Consider the following 20,679-nt stretch of genomic DNA (forward strand, 5'->3'; position numbering starts at 1 on the left):
TTCCCAAAATAAGCAAAGAATAAAAAGTCCAACGATAGGAAAGTAGTTTAAAATTTAAGGTGTCTTCATAAAGTAAATTATTATTATATGAGTCATGAGTTTTTTAATTACTTCATGATACAGTAAAATTACCACAACTAAAATTAAGTGAAAGTGCCATATATCAAATAATGTACAAAGTATTTCAATTTACTAAAATAAAAAATAAAATGAAAGCCCCACTGTGTAGTACATTATCTTTCTGACTTTGGGCAGATCAGTTAACTTTCTGAATACCAGTTTCCATATCTGTCAAGTGGAGATCATATGGCTTTCCTACAGAGTCAGATGATAAAAGTGTTTTATCTAAAGCACCAGACCAACATAAGGGGCCTTACACACTGCACCCTCACTGCACAGTAGGAAGAGAACACCATAGTGGTTAGCACCAAGCCCTCAGGAGTCAGTAGCCAGGGTTCGAATCTTGGCTTGGCCACTAACAGTGTCATACTAAGAAATTCACTTTGCCTCTGTACCTCAGTTTTTGTATCTGAAAAAAACAGACATAAAACTAGTATTATTTCATATTGTTATTATGGAAACCAAGTCAGATAACTTATGCAATGTTTAGGACAGCACTTAGTACATGGTAAAAGTTAAATAGATGGTAATATCTTCCTCTAGGATTAATTTGTCCAGCATCGCCTACTTAATACTGATATTAGAGAGACAAGCATATAAGTTGCAATATTAACTAACACCTACACTTTATATACTCTGCTCCAGATCTTCACAACAACACTATGAAGTAGGCATTGTCACCCCAATGCTACAATCGAGGCATCTGAAATTCAGTGAAGTTGTGACGTCCCCAGGCACAAGCTGGAAAACAAGAGTCAGAGCTTCATCCTATGTCCCCATGTCAAGCTAACTCCATCCTCCTATGACCCTTCCCACTGAGCCATAAACAATAGCAAACTTTAATTTCAGGTTTCTGGAAACACTGGGACCCTCTGCATTATTTTAATCACTAATATTGTGGAATCTTTTTTACCTCAGACATGAAGAACCAGCTCTTAAGCATTATCACTGTATCCCAGAGTACCCAGGATGGTGCCTGGCTAGTAGCAAGCCCCAGTACATTAAGGTCAAATGAATAAAAAAATGCATGCACGCCACGCCAATGGGGGAAAGACAGAATAATCTTCTCCTACCTATTAAGGCTTTTCTTTTTAATAGCAAGAATAAATGCTGAGATAACTAGCCATGAAAATAGTAACCACTCAGCTCCCAGCAAACAACTGTAATCTCCCTGACTAGTCCCCCATCAACTTCAGTCAATAGTGCAATCCTATGGCACATTAAGCTCAGAATTTGATCCTAAAGAAACACAATCAGTAGGCGCATAGGCAATTGTTCTGATTAAATACAGCCTGCTGGAATTAAAACACCACAGGCTGTTTGCAGAGCTCCTTGGTTTTAATTAGATGAACCCCATTTTAAGAGCAAAGACACAAGAATGTATTCTTCAGGCCTGGTGGAGTGACAAATGTAATTAGTCTACGATCTAGTGTAGCTGATCTGCATCCAGTTGTGGAAATTACAAGATGATCAATTAAAGCTGCCCAACCTAATTCCTCGAAGTCTCATTTGGTGGACTGAGGTAGGCACTTCTCCTTGCATCAGCCCTCAGGGAGCAATTTATCTCACCAGCATTCCCACTGGAAGGGAACTAACATTTGTTACCATCTGATTATGCACCAAGCTCTGAGCTTTAGCATTTCCAAGACCATCTCTATCAGTCCTCCCAGTGACCACGATTTTACCAATGTGCAAACTGAGGCACAGAGAGGTTATGTAACTTATTTTGACATGCATCTGGGAAGTGGCAGAGCTTGGATTCAAACCTGGAGTTGCCTGGTTTCAAAGACGTTGGTGTTAGTTGGGGCAGGCAAGAGGTAGGCCTGCCTGGCTTCAAATCCTGGCTCCTGTACACAATGAGAGAGCCTTAGCAAGTTTCTTAAATGTATCCATCCTCAGTAGCCTCATCTGTCAAGTGGATATCATAGTAGTACCTGTTTCATAAAACATGGGCGAAAAGAAAGTCAGACCGCGTGAAGAACAGAGAGTTGTTATCGGCTGTTAACCTGATTCTCAGGGAGTGATGCTGATTACATCTCTGAGGTGTCAGAGAAGTGAGCAAGTAGGGTCCAGATAGTTGCACACGTTTGGATATTAAGTGCCAGATCAAGGACTCAAATTAGCACCAGACCCCTTAAACACTCAACCAAGTGCCACAGACTTTCACTTTACTTTGCTGATCCTCAGAACAAACCAGCCAGATGGGGAGCACAGAAGCCCTAAGTAAGGAGACTGACTGAGCCCATCAATGAGGCGACCGCCTATGGCCCCCATACATTGGCACAGAGAGGCAAGCTCAACCTCCTCCCACCCCGCAGTGTCTGTGGCACCCATGCTGTGAAGGCTGAGTGAATGGTGAGGCTGGTCCAGCTGCTCTGCCACTTATTAACTGCGAGACCCTGTTCTCTCACTTGCAGGCCAGACATGGCAGGAGTCCCCAGCTCATATATACCGCTGTTGTAAGTGTTTATTTTTTTTTAACATCTTAATTTAAAAATTTTTTTCAGTGTTCCAAGATACATTGTTCACGTACCACACCCAGTGCTCCATGTAATACGTGTCCTTAATACCCACCACCAGGCTCACCCAACCCCCCTCCAACTCGCCTCCCCTCCAAAACCCTCAGTTCTTTCCTCAGAGTCCACAGTCTCTCATGCTTCATCTCCCACTCTGACTTCCAACTCACTTTTCCTTTCCTTCTCCTAATGTCATCCATGTTATTTCTTATGCTCCACAAGTGAAACCATATAACTCTCTCTGCTTGACTTATTTCACTCAGTATAATCTCCAGTCCCGCCAACGTTGATACAAAAGTTGGATATTCATCCTTCCTGATGGCTGAGTAATATTCCCTTGTATATATGGACCACATCTTCTTCATCCACTCATCTGTTGAAGGGCATCTTGGCTCTTTCCACAGTCCGGTGATTGTGGCCACTGCTGCTATGAACACTGGGGTACAGATGGCCCTTCTTTTCACTACATCTGTATCTTTGGGGTAAATACCCAGTAGTGCAATTGCAAGGAAGCTCTATTTTTAATTTCTTAAGGAATCTCCACACTGTTTTCCAAAGTGGCTGTACCAACTTGCATTCCCACCAATAGTGTAAGAGGGTTCCCCTTTCTCCATATCCTCTCCAACACTTGGTGTTTCCTGTCCTGTTAATTCTGGCCATTCTAACAGGTGTAAGGTGGTATCTCAATGCGGTTTTGATTTGAATTTCCCTGATGACTAATGATGATGTTGTAAGTGTTTAAATAAGTTATTGCTAGGGGAGTATTTAGGACTGTGCTGGGCACAATTTCACGTTGCTGTAGCCAAGTTCTGTTATCTCTGCATGGGAATACAACAGTTCTTTCCTTCTTTAATGCTTGCGATTTAATGATAATCCATGTAAAATGCTTACAATGGTTGTCAATATTTGAGGAAGCAACAGGTCGATGCTGTTTGTCTTCATCATGTAGCAGCAGCGATGGTGGTGGTGGTGACAGTAAACCACGAAAGTACAAATCTCCCATGGAGAGAATCCTCCCTAGATTGTTACCAGAGCTTCACACCTTCCCGGCATGGTGCTTTTTGTTTGCTTCCCTTCCTGAAAAATGTACTTGTTTACTCCTGGCAGAAGAACAGTGATAAGTTTACCCATTATCGCCAATAACAGGGAGAGTCCGTCTTGCTAAGGATACAGAAAGACAAAGTTCATGGCCTTAGTATTTACCTCCTAGAGCAGCTAGAAGGATGAAACAGGACAATTCATGGTTTAGGGGATCAACGAAGATCATGGTTTAGGGGATGCACCAGAACTTCTCAGTGCTTCACAAACAACACTTGTGTTCAGGATATCACAGCAAGTGATCCGAAGATCTTCCAGCTCTAACACTCTTCAAATGGAAGACGATTTGTCTGCAGATTTGTTTGTACGCTGGCTTGGGGTGATGTTAAGACAACAATCTTTGGACAGCAGTGCCCCCTAATGATCCCATACCAATTTAAGACATAATAAGTCCAAAATCTCAAGAAATTGATACTCAAATTACCTACGCCAGTTAACTCAAAAATGACTTAGCTCTTTTCAACTCTATCCGGCTGTGTTCTAGTCACTGTGAAGAAAAGCAAAAGATTCAGAAAATGTGGTGCCTCCTAGTGCTGCTTCAAGAACCCCTATGTCTCTCTTTAGCGGCACAGCATGTCTCTCACCCTGCCCCTCTGTGCTCCAGCTGCACTGACCTTCTTTTCATTACCTGAAACAACTGCTCTCCTGACCTCACTATCCACAAACTTTGTTTCCTCTTTCTGAATAGCTCTTTTGCTCCTTCCCTCTGTGCCTCAGCACCTCTCCATCTTATCATCAGCCATCTTTCAGGTCTCCCACAAATGTCACAGAAAGGTCTGACCCCACACCCAAGGTGAGGACGCGCCCTCTTGTCACCTTTGTCTCAGGCTTCATTTTGTTCTGTAGGCTTTATTGCAACCACAATTACATCACTGACTGGGTCACTGGGTGCAATGTTTACCGGAGCAACTCGACCAGGTGGTAGGCTCCATGAGGGCAAACTCACACCTATATCTCTGCCCCCAATACAGCTCAGTAACATTCCTTAAAATTGTGCTTCCTTATTTCAATAATCACAACAGAGTGTCAGATATTTTGGTGTTTGAGTTTCTTCTATTTTCTTCATCAGAAAAGGAAGAGTAGCAGATTAAATTCCTTACAACAACCTGGTATTAAAAGGTACTGAAATGTCTGTTGTCAAATATCTTGTTAAAATAAATTCACTTTCACTGTGAATTGGTTTAGGGGGCCAATACTGCACAGAAATAAAGCCCCATGGGTTTTGGAAGTATCTACCGAGGTTACAATCCATTCACTCTTCGGCCCATTAATTCTACTTCTAGAAATCTACCAGGCTAAAGCATGAAATGACAAATGCATGTGGTCATTAATTGTAGCATTATCTGTAAGTCAAAATATCAAAGACAAGGAGCCATGCAGTGTGGTTCAATAAGCCATGGTACATCCATAAAATGGAGTACAGTTGACCCTTGAACAACACAGGAGTTAGGGGCACTGACCCCTTCTCCATGCAAATATCTGCACATAACTTTGACTCCCCGAAAATTTAACTCTTAAAAGCTTACTGCTGACTAGAAGTCTTACTGACAACATAAATAGTCAACCAGCACATATTTTGGATGTTGTATATGTTATATACTGAATGTGTACAATAAAGTAAGCTAGAGAAAAGAAAATGATATTAAAAAAACCACAAGGGGGACACCTGGGTGGCTCAGTTGGTTGAGCATCCAACTCTTGATTTCTACTCAGGTTGTGATCTCAGAGTTGTGCGATTAAACCCTACATCTGGCTCTGTGATCAGTGCAGAGTCTGCTTGTCCTTCTCCCTCGGCGCCTCCCTGTGCTTGCACTCTCTCGCTCTCTTTCTTGCTCTCAAATAAATAAACAAAATCTTGTTTAAAAAATCATAAGGAAGAGAAAAAAAAATTTTTTTAATTTATTTATTGAAAAAAAAAATCCATGTATAAATGGACCCAAGCATGTCAAACCTGTATTGCTTGCGGGTCATCTGTCCTATGTGGTCACAAAAACAAAACAAGGGAAGCTTGGGTGGCTCAGCTGGTTGAGTGCCTGCCTTCTCAGGTCATGATCCCAGGGTCCTGGGACCGAGTCTCACATTGTGCTCCCTGCTCAGCAGGGAGCCTGCTTTTCCCTCTACCTTCTGCTCCCCCTGCTTCGTCTCTCTCTTTCCAACAAATAAATAAATAAAGTCTTTAAAAAAAAAAAAAATGAGGACAATCTCCACATAGTAATATGTAGAGTTCCCCAAGGTATACTGCTAAGTGAAAACAGGAATGTATAGAACACTTATAATATGCTACCTTTTAAGGGCACCTGGGTGGCTTGGTCAGTTGAGTATCTGATTCATGATTTCAGCTCAGGTCATGATCTCAGAGTCATGGAATGGAGCCCCAGGTTGGGCTCGACACTTAGCATGGACTCTGCTTAAGATCTGAGTGAAATAAGTCAAGCAGAGAGAGTCAATTATCATATGGTTTCACTTATTTGTGGAGCATAACAAATAGCATGGAGGACATGGGGACTTAGAGTGGAGAAGGGAGTTGGGGAAAATTGGAAGGGGAGGTGAACCATGAGAGACTATGGACTCTGAAAAACAATCTGAGGGTTTTGAAGGGACGGGGGGTGGGAGGTTGGGGTACCAGGTGGTGGGTATTATAGAGGGCACGGATTGCATGGAGCACGGGGTGTGGTGCAAAAATAATGAATACTGTTATGCTGGAAATAAAAAAAATAAATAAAAATTAAAAAAAAAAAAAAGATTTACTCTTTCCCCCACTGTTTGCCCATCCCCCTGCTCATATGTGCTCTAAATAGATAAAATCTTTTTGTAAAAAAATATGCTACCTTGGGGTGCCTGGGTGGCTCAGCGGGTTAAAGCCTCTGCCTTCAGCTCAGGTCATGATCCCAGGGTCCTGGGATCGAGCCCCATACAGGGCTCTCTTTTCAGCAGGGAGCCTGTTTCCCCAGCTCTCTCTCTCTGCCTGCCTCTCTGCCTACTTGTGATCTCTGTCTGTCAAATAAATAAATAAAATCTTCTTAAAAAATAATAAAATTTTTTAAAAATTAAAATTATGCTACCTTTTGCCTAAGAGAAGAAATAAAAAACTCTATGTTGCATATACTTGCAAAAGTAAGAACAACAAAATGCAGGAAATAGAAATAAGAAATTGACAAAAGTGGTCACCTTACAGGAAATGCACTGAAGAATGTGTGGAGGGGAAAGAGATTGAAGGAAACTTCCTTGTGTATACCTTTCTATGCTGTTATGCCCTGTGAATAATGTCAGTTCATTACCTATTAAAAGTAAAACTAGTTTTTAAAAGCCTTTCTGAAAATAAACCAAGACAAATAAATCTAACCATATATCAATTTAGTAACATAACCACACAGAAAACGATTATTTTTTTCCCCCAAGATGCTCTGACCACAGTACTTTGATTGAACATCTTTAGTGGGATATGCTCCATGGACAAAAAGAACTACAAAGAAACATCAACCAAACCTGACTATTTTGTTATTTTGAAACTATTTTCTTATATTGCACAATAAAGCAAATGGGGAATTATAATAATGATGGTCTAAGAAAACCTAAGATTCAATTATAAAATAAAAAATTAACTATAAAAGTAATGTTAAAATTGAATTGAAAATGTTAAATGAATGAATGGTTTTATTAACTGTAGATTATCTATTTTAGCCCATTGAAATGGCCTAGCAACAATGTTACCCACCATAATAATCACTCCAGGCACTCAGGTTATGCTCTATAAAATCAGGATTTCTTAGAGAACTGGTTGCTTTCAGGACTGGGCCCGGGAAGGTACAAGGTGAGCCTGGAACATGCTGTCATGTTCAAAAGCAAAGAAGCTTGTAATTGGGCATGTCCAAAGGACGCAAGAACCATCCTGAAAGGAGATCACGCTGCCCCAAATTGTAATGATTGGAGCACTAAAAGAAGCAGTGATTATAATGGATTGAAACACACTGGTTCTACCAAAGCCATGAGTCCATAACGATTCTCAAATCAGAGAAAGCTAGGAATAAAAATTCATTTGTCACTATTTAAGGTGGTCATTAAAGAAACATCATCCTTTGCAAATTGCTAAAGAGAAGTAATTAAGTACTCACCCTGCCTTGTCAGTAAAAACTGTATATCAGGGCAAATGGACCACTTATGACAGAAAGGTCTGTTTCATGGAAGAATGTCAAGCAATAAATGCAAAAGGAATGTTAGAATTATAAAGTCAACACTTCACCACTCCTAATAGATTCTTAGGCTTGAAAGCTGCTCTATTAGCACAGAAAGGCAGGTAATTAAGTGCGGTCCAAGAAGAATCAGAGAAAGCTTCAAGGGAATCCATGTGGGCTGAGGCCTGAATATGACCAAAGAACAAAACACAGGAGAAGGACCTCTCAGAAGGAGGGAGATGCAGGAAGCCTGGAAAAGCTTAAGGATCTGCACTGACACTGGAGGGGACCATTACCCATTAAAGAGATCCAGAGTCAGCACACTCAACACTGCAGAGAATCAAAATTATCCTTAGATAATCCCTTTGGAAAGAGCTGTGCTGGGCCAAGTATGTGGCCTCTCAGGAAGCCCATCACACCCCAGTTTCTCTGCATAGAGCTAGGACCACATCACAATCTGAGAGCATGAGGCAGTTAGCAACTGAGAGTGACAGCACACTCTGAGAGGTAAGTGGAAACTGAAGCCAACTAAAAGGAAAAAACAAGAGTCCTGTCTGCCATCTTGGCTCTTTGGGGGACATATGGCACATTCAGCAGACTAATTCTACATTACTGACACAGTTTGTTTATACTGTTCATTGTTATCCCCAACTCCTCTCACTTGTAATCAAAACTACCCACACCTTCGGTCTCTGTTGCTGAGTATTCCTATGAGTATTCACACGAGAAGAGGTGAGGGCCCAGAGGTGAGACATGAGAAGCAGGCAGAAGTCACACTGGGAAGAGGGAAGGGCAAGAGGAAAGCTACTGGAGAATTTCAAGTGGGGTGTGGCATGAGATGTGAGCTTAGAAAAGAAAACTCTGGCTTCATTGTGAAGAAGGGCTTGGGGACACACTGGGGACTTGGGTAGGGCTAAGAATGCAGATAACTAGGAAGATTGTTACCACCATTATGTTTAAATATGGCTTTTTTTCCAGGTCTTCCTAAAGTTTTAGATGTGAAGGGAACGGTAGATGCCGGCTTTAGAACCCTAGTGCACAAAGAACAGGCTATTTAGGGATCTAGATTTTTTAGCCACAGAAAGCTAGTTGGTGAGAAGTGGCTGGTTCCCACTGAACAACCCTGGGCCAATGAGGGGAACCAAAAGGTGTTTCTTCCCAATAACTGACCATAGTAGTAGAAATTATAAATGGGGCCAGGAAGTGGTCCCTTTCACTTCAACCCACCTAGAATACATTCAAAATAGCTGCCACTTGCAAAAACAAACCTCAAAATTCTAAAGTCTCCTTAGCACATATCCACTCATTCAGCAAACTTTACAGAGCATGACCACATTATGGGTTACATTTACAAAAATTAGAAATTATCCCCCCTGGGACGCAAAGTCTTGACAAATGAGACACACAAGTGAACAGGAAATTCAGAATGGGGGAATGGGCACTCTGATGGGGGGAATGTAGCCAAGACTACTTCAGTGACCATAGGAAGCTACACCTGATGGATACAAATAGGTTTCTTCACTTACTACAGTCAAAACTCCATTAGCCTGAAGTATTACAAATATAAGAATTCTGGTGAATTTTGTTGTCAGCTTGCCTCAACAGCAAACAAATATGTTTTTAGTTTCCAACCTTATTGTTAAAAATATTCCTCAAGTGAACAAGACCATCATGATGGTTAGCAGCTACAGTAAAATTAATGAAATTGAATTATTCAGTGACAGGATAGTCCCCTCTGATCCACAGGAAATACATTCCAAGACCTCCATTAGATGCCTGAAACCATGGACAATGACCAATCCTATACAGACTAGTTTTTTCTATATATATATGTGATAAAGTTCATTTGACAAACTGGGCACAGTAATAGATTAACACCAATACCCAATAATAAAACAGAATTATAACAATATACTGTAATAAAAGTTATGTGAAAGTGGTCTCTCTCTCAAAGTATATTATTGAACTGTATTCACCTTTCTTCTTGCGATGATGTGAGATGATCAAATGCCTCCATGATGAGATGAAGTGAGGTCAATGATGTGGGCATTGTCACATAGCATTAGGCTGTTGTTTACCTTTAGATGATATGTCAGAAGGAGGATCATCTGCTTCCAGAAAGTGGCTGACCATGGGTAACTGAAACCACAGTTCGGGGGTGGGGGGGCCCACTGAAGATGTCATATAACTAAAAGTATTTTTTTCAGGAATTTGAGAGTTACAGGTGGGAATGCCTCCTTTACTCTTCTGCTCCTGAATGCTAAAATAAACAGGGATGACTGATAGAGACATAGGTGACAAAGCTGTTGCTAGATAAAAAAGACAACAAACCCCCCTTCTATGCTTCTCGTATGGTCTTTGCTGCATGGTTATTTGCTTTCTTCAAAATACTTAATCCAAGAAAAGTAAATCTCAGTTAATTTTAAAATTCTGCGAATTTGGATCTGGTGAATTCTGCACAATATTGTGCAAAAACACTCTTTATATCCAAATGCCCATCAATTTGTGAATGCATTTACAAAGTATAGCATTATCCATATAATTGAATACCACTCGGCCATTCAAAGGAGCAGACTATGATACACACTATAATGTGGAAGAACCTCAAAAGTATTAAGCTAAGTTTAAAAAGCCAACTGCAAAAAAAAATGTCATTTACATGAAATATCTAGGATGACTACATATTTACAATCTGTAGTCTTTAGTCTATAGACATTTACAAATGTCTATAGAAGGTAAACCTGTACAGACAGAAATCAGATCATGAATGCTTACAGGTGGAAGTGAAGCAGGCATTAACTGCAAAGAGGCACAAGAGAACTTCCTGGAGCGGATGGAAATGTTTCAAAATGCATTGTGGTGATGGTTGCCCAACTCTACAAATTTGCTGAGATAATTAAGTTGAACGCTTAATAATGACTGAATTTTATGTTGTGTAAACTGTAGTCTAACAAAGCTATTAAAACACACACACACACACACACACACACACACACACACACTTCAAATATTTTTAATCCCAGGAAAATATGAAGTATTTGAAGAGAATGCCATGTAGCTACCTTACACTGAGCATCTCCTCAAGTGTCAGGTACTTTTATGTCTGTTCCAGAAAACCACCTTCGGACAGGTAACACAGTTAGTCCAGGGATACATACCAGAGCCAACCTGAGTTAGCAATGGAAGCCAAGTGGGCCCATCTCTAAATTGTGTATGCAGTTTTTTCAATATGGCCTCAAGACAGAAGCAAACAGCCGCCCCCGACCCACACGGTGTAGTCACGGTAAGAAATTCGATCCCTGCACCGGCCTCCTTCCTCTGTTTCCCTGCTCGGGTTAGGCTCTGCTCCCCCTGGTCTCCCGGCCACCGCCTCGGGATCCGCTCTAAGTCAGAACGGGGCATGTCCTTCCTGTGCTCATAAATGGGGCTCTGATGCAGAAACACTGGCTCAAGTCCTTCACAACCGAGCTCCAGCCCCAGCCTACAGAGCATCCTTGCTCACTGCCCCTCTTCTGCTGCTGCACAACCCTGCACTGCTTTGCGCTGAACTTCTCACCATTCTTTGAAAGTGATGCCCATCTTTGCACTTCTCTGCCCCTCGTCCATGCAGCTCCTCTCACCTGACATGCCTGACCTCTCCTTGCCCCTGCTGAGAACTGGTAAACCCCTGCTCTTCTTCTGAAGTCATGAACAAATATCACATTCTTATGAGCTCTCCACTGCTTCTCTAAGCACAGTTACTCCAGATAGCTTATGCATACATGGATCATTCTCTTCAGTCTCTCAAACAGCACTTAAATACAGCTACCTGCTATCAGTCTAGTGTCTTTGTTATATCTTCTTTATAACTATGACAGGCATCATTAAAGAGATTACCTGAATTAAAATCCCCATCCCATCATTTAATAGCTTTGTGACTTTGGACAAAATATGTAAACTCTTGACACATCAATTTTCCCAACAGTAAAATGAAACCAATGAAAGCCTACACTTCATGGGCATATATAAGAATTAAATAGGGACGCCTGGGTAGCTTAGTTGGTTGGGCGGCTGCCTTCGGCTCGGGTTGTGATCCCGTCATCCTGGGATTGAGTCCGTGTCGGGCTCCTTGCTCAGCGGGGAGCCTGCTTCTCCCTCTGCCTCTGCTGCCACTCTGCCTGCCTGTGCTCGCTTGCTCTCTCTCTCTCTGGCAAATAAGTAAATAAAATCCTTAAAAAAAGAAAAAGAATTAAATATACTCATAATCATTAAGGAAAAAGTGTATCTTCTAGTCCATAGTAAGTGCTTAATAATATTAATGTTTACTATTCTGGGGAGGGCTCAGTAAATGTGAATGGATAAATGGGAGAGAGGGAGGGAGGGAGGAGAAGGCAGAGTTTCCTTCCTCGCACAGAGAACAGCACCAAGTTTACACTCAGGAGCCCTGAGTCTTTGTCCTGCTGCATGTACAGTGGGTAATCTTGAAAAGTTATCTGATCTACATGTGTTTTAAGATGAACTTAAGTATTCTATTGGGTAAACCATGTAATACTTCGCACGCAGTGCCTAGCCCATAGTTATGTAATGATGAAGAAAACAGGGAAAGTTTTATGAGAATGAAAAATCCTCTGCTTATGGGACGCCTGGGTGGCTCAGTGGGTTGAGCCGCTGCCTTCGGCTCAGGTCATGATTCCAGGGTCCTGGGATCGAGTCCCACATCGGGCTCTCTGCTCAGCAGGGGGCCTGCTTCCCTTCCTCTCTCTCTGCCTGTCTCTCTGCCTACTTGTGATTTCTCTCTGTCAAATAAATAAATAAAATCTTTAAAAAAAAAAAAAGAAAAGAAAAGAAAAATCCTCTGCTTAATATTCATCTTTAGGCGAAGGCCACCTGAACATTTCTTTAACCATCCTGCATTTACGCACTGTAGGATGCTGCCTCAAAGGCCGGGACTCCAGGATGGCTGAGAGAGGCGGATTGTGAAACATTATGATCTCGTCTCACCCCACCTCCATCCTGTCCCAAAGCTCATGGGTGTTACAGAAAAGCTTCTTCCAATATGGTCATCTCCAATGAATCTTAATTTGTTTTTTTGCCCACTTCCTCAAGAGAATAGTATTAAGAGCACAGAGAAAATAGTTCAGTGAAAAGAAAAAAAAAAAAAACTAGCCAAAAGCAATGAAGAAATTCTCAGCAAAATATCAGCAAGCCATTAGCAAAGAAATTCTCAGCAAAATATTAGCAAACCAAAATATTAGCAAATATTAGCAAAATACTAGGAAACCAGACTCACAGAAAAAGAATTAAACATCTTGACCAAATGGGTTTTGTCAAAGAAAAACAAGGCTGTGTCAACTCTTTCTGCAGAAACTTAAATAGCCAAACAATACTGAAAAATAAGAACAAAGTTGGAGGACTTGCACTTCCCAACTTGAAAATTTACTCTAAAGCTACATTAATCAAGACAGTGAAGTACTGCTGTAAGGGTGTTACGGAGGGCACCTACTGCATGGAGCACTGGGTGTTACAAGCAAACAGGGAATCATGGACACTATATCAAAAAAGAATGATGTGGGGCGCCTGGGTGGCTCAGTGGGTTAAGCCGCTGCCTTCGGCTCAGGTCATGATCTCAGGGTCCTGGGATCGAGTCCCACATCGGGTTCTCTGCTCCGCGGGGAGCCTGCTTCCTCCTCTCTCTCTCTCTCTGCCTGCCTCTCTGCCTACTTGTGATCTCTCTCTGTCAAATAAATAAATAAAATCTTTAAAAAGATTTATTAAATAAATAAATAAATAAATAAATAATAAAAAATAATTAAAAAAAAAAGAATGATGTATTGTATGGTGGTTTATATAACACAATTAAAAATGTTTTTAAAAAACGACAGGCATTTAAATCAATGGAACTGAGGGCCCAAAAATAAACCCTTACGTTTGTAATCAACTGTTTTTCAACAGAATTGTCAAGAAAATTAAACAGGAAAGAAAATCTTTTCAACGTATGCTGGGACAACTGACAATTCATCTGCAAAAACATTAATTTGGACACCTACCTCACATCATAGCACAAATACTCACTGAAAATTGATCAAAGACCAAAATGTAAGAGCTAAAACTATAAAACTCTTAGAAGAACACAAAAGAGAAAAATCTTCATGATCTTGGTTTAGGCAATGGTTTCTTAGATACAACACAAAAGCACAAGCAATAAAAGGAAAAACTGAAAAACCAGATGTAACATTAAAAACCATTGTGATTCAAAAGACATTCAGTAAAGTGAGAAGACATGCACAGAATGGAGTAAATATCTGCAAATCCTATACCTGGTAAGGCACTTGTATCTGGAATCTATAAAGAACTCATACTCAGGGCACCTGGGTGGCTCAGTGGTTGAGTGTCTGCCTTTGGCTCCAGTCATGGTCCCAGAGTCCTGGAATCAAGTCCCCCATCAGGCTCCCTGCTCCTCAGGAAACCTGTTTCTCTCTCTCCCACTCCCTCTGCTGTGTTCCCTCTCTCGCTGTGTCTCTCTCTGTCAAGTAAATAAATAAACAAAATCTTAAGAAAAAAAAAAAAAAGAACTCTAACAACTCAGTAATAAATAGACAACCCAATTTAAAAATGGGCCACGGAGCGCCTGGGTGGCTCAGTGGGTTAAAGCCTCTGCCTTCGGCTTGGGTCATGATCCCAGGGTCCTGCGATTGAGTCCCACATCAGGTTCTCTGCTCAGCAGGGAGCCTGCTTCCCACCTCTCTCTCTCTGCCTGCCTCTCTGCCTATTTGTGATCTCTCTCTGTCAAATAAATAAATAAAATCTTTAAATTTAAAAAAAAAAACGGGTCACAGATTAGAGTAGACTTTTCTCCAAAGAAGAGTCACAAATGACCAGTAAGCACATGAAAGGATGCTCATCATTATTAATTAGGAAATACAAATCCAAATAGTAAGATACCACTCCATACCCAGTAGGATGGTTAGAATCTAAAAGTCAGATAATAACAAGTGTTGACGAGGTTGTGGAAAAATTAGAACCCTCATACATTGCTGGCAAAGTGTAAAAATGCTACAGCCACATCAATAAACAGTTTCACAGTTTCTTAAGTAGTTAACTATAGACTTACCATATGACCCAGCAATTCCAACCCTAAGAGGAATAAAAGCAAGTGTGTACAGAAAAAAAATTTTTAAGAAGGAAAAATGAATGTTTACAGCAGCATTACTCATAATAACCAAGAAATGAAAAATCTCTAAATGTCACTGCACACTTTTTATATGGATTTGTTAATCCAGCTAATTTGAATGTCAGTTATTCTTGCAGTTTACATTTGTCTCTGAACTTTCAAAATAGTTAACAATTTGTATTTCAAAGATGAGATTTTAATTTTATCAACTTTGCTATTTTGCAGCTTTATGCCCCAATCCCTCCCCTCCCCAAGACCTGCCTCTGCTATAGTCCTTCAGCAAAACTCATCTACCCTTGCTAGGAGACAGAGCAAACTGTCCTAGATCTGGTTTAAAACAGTCATTTCACAGTTTTTAGGGAATTACTGCAGTTGAGGTTTTGGCAAAATTATTTCCACTGAATAGGTTTACAGGGAATTGATGTTCTGGTGAACTGCCTTTGGCAAATGGATTTTCAGCAAACTGACTGAGAGCCAGTGAACAACTCAATTCTTCTCCTGTATACTCTATCTCCTCCCCGCTTCATTCCTTGTAAACAGAAATGAGTCCACTCATAGTCACATGCTTTCACTACTTGAACCTCTCAGGAGCTTACATGCTTTGAGACCTAAAGCCTTATAGTTCAGATTTAGCCAGGAGTGTGTATCATAACAAGTGTGACGGGTGCAAACCAGGCAGCATACACTAGTTGTCCCCTTCCCTTTTTATTTTCAATAGCCATGAAATACTTTCTTCAAAAGTATAGAAGTCTAATACAAAGGGCATGAAAGAAGATAAGCTCTTGCTGAGGTGGGAGCCATTAAGCCCACACCCCAAAACCTCTCCCATGTGCACCTCTGTTCCTACAGTAGCCTGAGTTCCTCAGAAGGTGACCTGTCATTCTACAACTCACAATTTAAAAATCACCAATTTCTGGCGATAGCAACATTTTTCCAGATATGTCTCCTGAGCAAGCAAAACAATAGCAAAAATAAACTACTGGGATTACATTAAATAAAAAGTTTCTGCACAGCGAGGGAAATAATCAACAAAATTAACAGGCAACCTATGGAATGGGAGGAGATATTCACAAAGCACATATCCAATAAAGGGTTAGTATCAAAATATATAAAGAACTTATACAACTGAACACCCAAAAACCAAATAATACAATTTAAAAAATGGGCAAAAGACATGAATAGACAATTCTCCAAAGAAGACTCACAGATGGCCAACAAACACATGAAAAGATGTTCAACATCACTCATCATCAGGAAAATACCAATCAAAACTACAATGAGATAACCCGTCACACCTGTCAGAACAGCTAAAATCAACAACACAGGAAACAACAGGTGGTGGTGAGGATGTGGAGAAAGAGGAACTTTCTCACACTGTTGGTGGGAATGCACACTGGTGTAGCCACTCTGGAAATCAGTATGGGGGTTGCTCAAAAAATTAAAATCAAACTACACTACAATCCAGGAATCGCACTATTGGTATTTAACCAAAGAATACAGAACACTAATTCAAATGTATATGTGCACCCCTATGTTTGTAGCAGCATTATTCACAATAGTCAAAATGGAAGCAGCCCAAGTGTCAATTGACTGATGAACAGAGAAAGATGTGGTCTGTATACAATAGAATATTATTCAGCCATAAAGAAGAACAAAAGCTTACCATTTGCAGTGACATGACGGAGCCAGAGAGTATAATGCTAAGTGAAATAAGTCAGTCAGGGAAAGACAAATACCATATCATTTTATTTATATGTAGAATAAGAAACAAAACAAATGAGCAAAGGAAAAAACAAGAAAGAAAGACAAACCAAGAAACAGACTCGTAACTACAGAGAACAAACGGATGGTTACCACTGGGGAGGTGGTGGGGATGGGCGGATCAGGGGGTGGGGATCAAGGAGGGATCACCGGGTGATGCAGGAAGTACTGACTCACTGTACTGCACACCTGAAACTGATATAATAAATACCGTGTGTTAACTGACTGGAATTTGAGATAAACAAAAAACTTTTTAATCATGATTTCATCCAATGACATATTTTCATGGTCAGAAAACAGACTCAGAGAGTCCCAATGACCTCAGTCATATTCGTAGGGAAAAATAAAAACAATAATCACAAGGGCGCCTGGGTGGCTTGTCAGCTGAGCGCCTGCCTTCAGTTCAGGTCATGATCCCAGGATCCTGGGATTGAGCCCTGCAGTGTGCTCCCTGTTCAGCAGGGAGTGTGCTCCCTCCCTCTGCCCCCTGCTCATGCTCTCTCTCTCACTCTTTGTATCTCAAATAAGCAAATAAAATCTTTGAAAATAAATAAATAATAAAAATAAATTTAAAATAATCACAGAACACTGATTTCCCCCAAATTTAAATAACAATAGTCAAATTATCTCACCATTTGGTATAGAAACCTCTAGTATCTAAATGGCTCTTCCCAAACTGAGAATGGAAAGAACATGATGTCTACCCCATCAGATCAAACTCCAGCTCTATTTCTTCCTATCTGTGTAAATTCGAGCTATCTCTTAACCCATCTGAGCCTCAATTTTTTCATCTGTAATGAATGGATTAAAAACATCTAAATTCGCAGATTTCTGTGGTGATTAAACAAGCTATTATTTATAAGTATATATATGTGTGTGTATATATACACACTTATATACATATTTACTTATATACTTATATATATATATATGTAAGTATCTATATTTAGAATCCGCACCACTGTAGGTACACAAAATGCTGTTTCCCTTCCTTCCTCCTTGCCTCCTGCCCTTCTTTCTGCCTTACACAGTACCTGAGAGTGAGTGTTGTGTCTTTCAAATGCAATTCTCCCCAAAAGAGTCACCAGCACTCAAAATAATCTGTGACCACAAGTCCAAATAAAGTTCACATTGATCAGTCATTTAAAACCCACAAAGTAAATAAATACTACAGGGAGCAGCAAATAAAGCTGAAAATAGGTAAAACCCATATAAATTTGCATCAGAAATATCACTTCCCTTTCACATCTCTCAAACATCTATCACCTCATTTTGGTGCTTTTTACAGTCTTTTCTCCAAAATTCTACTGGAAGTTTCCTATGTGCTTATTGGAGACAGAACCCAATAGCTTTTCTCGAAGTTCCCAGACTTCACTGCTCTCCATCATGCAGGTTCTCACGGGGATATAATGGCGGAGAGCCACCTGCTGATCACCTTCCCCAGCTCCCAAGTTAGTGTGTTCCTAGAAAGTTAAACAATGAACCATGGAAAAAAGGCTTCCAAAGAAAATCTGGAAATGAAATTCTCGGAGTTCACCCAGGATTCCTGTTAGGGCTTCAGCTGGAGGGAAGACAGAGGAGAAGTAGAAAGAGAAATGTAGAGACTGCAGTACTGGGAATCACAAGAGAAGAAGGCAGGCTCTTAGACCTAGCCGGTCCTAAATTTCTGATGGGTGAGAGGTGAGGTGTCCCACCAGGACAAGAGAATGACCTTTATACCACGGTCACTTTCAGAGCTGCCTTTTGTTGAAAGCCTTTTACATAACGGGCACCAGGCTAGAAGCTTTACATACAGTGTCACATTTGAAACTTAGACCCCCATCTAAGACTTCTTAGTTCTTATTTTTGAAGGAAGGAGGAAATTTTAACTTTGACCAAAAACAACAATCTTCTCTCAATAATAAGACATGAAAGATCTCCATAGGGTCACTCTGATTCCCCTTCAGTACACCTGAAATGCCCACACTTAAAATTCATCAAAAGTTCACCACTGCTTTTAGACTAATGAACCAAATTCTTTGCATTAGTCAAAATGTCCAGTGTGATTTCATTCCTGCTTACCTGTCCTGCCTCTTATTTTCTGCCCAGGGCCTCCTGTAGCATCGTATGCTCAATACATACATGCATAATTGTGTTTTCTCCCCTGTCCCTGCCACACTTCCTCCTCAATTGTATATCCTCTCTCCCTCCCTTGGGCTCCCTTCCACTCTATCAAAAACTCTTCCCACTGGGTCCCGCTGACCCCCACTCAGAGAACTCATCCTCAGATTTTCAGATGCCATCTCTAGTATCACCTTTCTTGGGAAATCTTCCCCCAAATCCCAATTCTACTACATCAGATGATTCCCTAAGACTTAGTACCTCCTCACCATGAACCATCAAATCACTGCATCACAGACCTTGACTATTGACTACCAGAGCTGGAAACCTTATTTAAACCTCTCAGGGTATTGACTAGGAAATGGAACCCATCAGAAAACATTACTGAAAGGTCAGAGTTAGGACATGAGTTCTACCTACTTTCCCAATGACGTCACAAAATCAGGCCCACGAGGTTATTATAATAATCTGCTGCCCAGTCACCTAGTCGTCAATGCAATACTGTCCTGAAGAACATTTAGGCCTGACTCTTCTGTCCCTATCTGTCTGTCTCTGTCTGCCTCTCTCTCTCTCTCTCTCACACCACCTCGTTTATTGCACAGGAATGTTGCTGATGAAATACTTCTCACCAAGTCATGCATAATTGGTTTAATGTCTCAGTCTCCCAAAAGCATTTGCATTTTAATGGGAGACAATATTTTATTAGCATTAATGCTAATTATTAAGTAAAATAGCATTCATTTTTATAGCACTTTAGAGTTTACAAGATACATCACTTCTTGGCGTTTTGGCTAAGATCAAGTGTATAGTTTACAAGACACATTTACATATAGCATCAAATCTATACTCACAGAGGTGAAGAAAGAAATATGCTTCTATTAAAGGGAAAAAATTATCTTGAATTGTGTTTTCTTCCTGTGTGATAACTCTTCTCTTTACTTGGGGAGAGAGAGTTTTTAAATTGAGGTATTGTATGCAAATAACAAGCGATGCTAATCCCTAGACTGTTTGTATAATTAAGAAAGATTGTGAGGTATTCTTACATTTTAATAGGAAATGTTTATTTTGTTATAAATAATAAATAATGCTCATTGTAACAAATTTAAGAAGAGAATTTTTTCCTTAAAAGATAATTCCTAATAAGAATACATTCTTTTTGGAAGAACCCTCAGTTATCACTAAACAAGGTAGAATTCCATTCATGACTAGACTAGAAATGCAAAGGCTAGGATATCAGGACATATGTTCTGCTTCCAATTTTGCTCCTTGCCCTCTCTTACATTACCCTGATCCCCAAAACAGGCAAAGACCCTACCAAAAAGGAGAATTTTAGACCAATATCACTGATGAATATGGATGCTAAGATTCTCAACAAGATCCTAGCCAACAGGATCCAACAGCACATTAAAAAGATTATCCACCATGATCAGGTGGGATTCATCCCTGGGCTACAAGGATGGTTCAACATTCGCAAATCAATCAATGTGATACAACAAATTAATATGAGAAGAGAGAAGAACCACATGGTCCTCTCAATTGATGCAGAAAAAGCATTTGACAAAATCCAGCATCCGTTCCTGACTAAAACGCTTCAAAGTATAGGGATAGAGGGAACATTCCTGAACCTCATCAAATCTATCTATGAAAGACCCACAGCAAGTATCATCCTCAATGGGAAAAAGCTTGCAGCCTTCCTGTTGAGATCAGGAACAAGACAAGGATGCCCACTTTCACCACTCTTGTTCAACATAGTATTAGAAGT

The sequence above is a fragment of the Mustela erminea genome, chromosome 16, assembly GCF_009829155.1.
Source record: "Mustela erminea isolate mMusErm1 chromosome 16, mMusErm1.Pri, whole genome shotgun sequence".
NCBI lineage: Eukaryota > Metazoa > Chordata > Mammalia > Carnivora > Mustelidae > Mustela > Mustela erminea.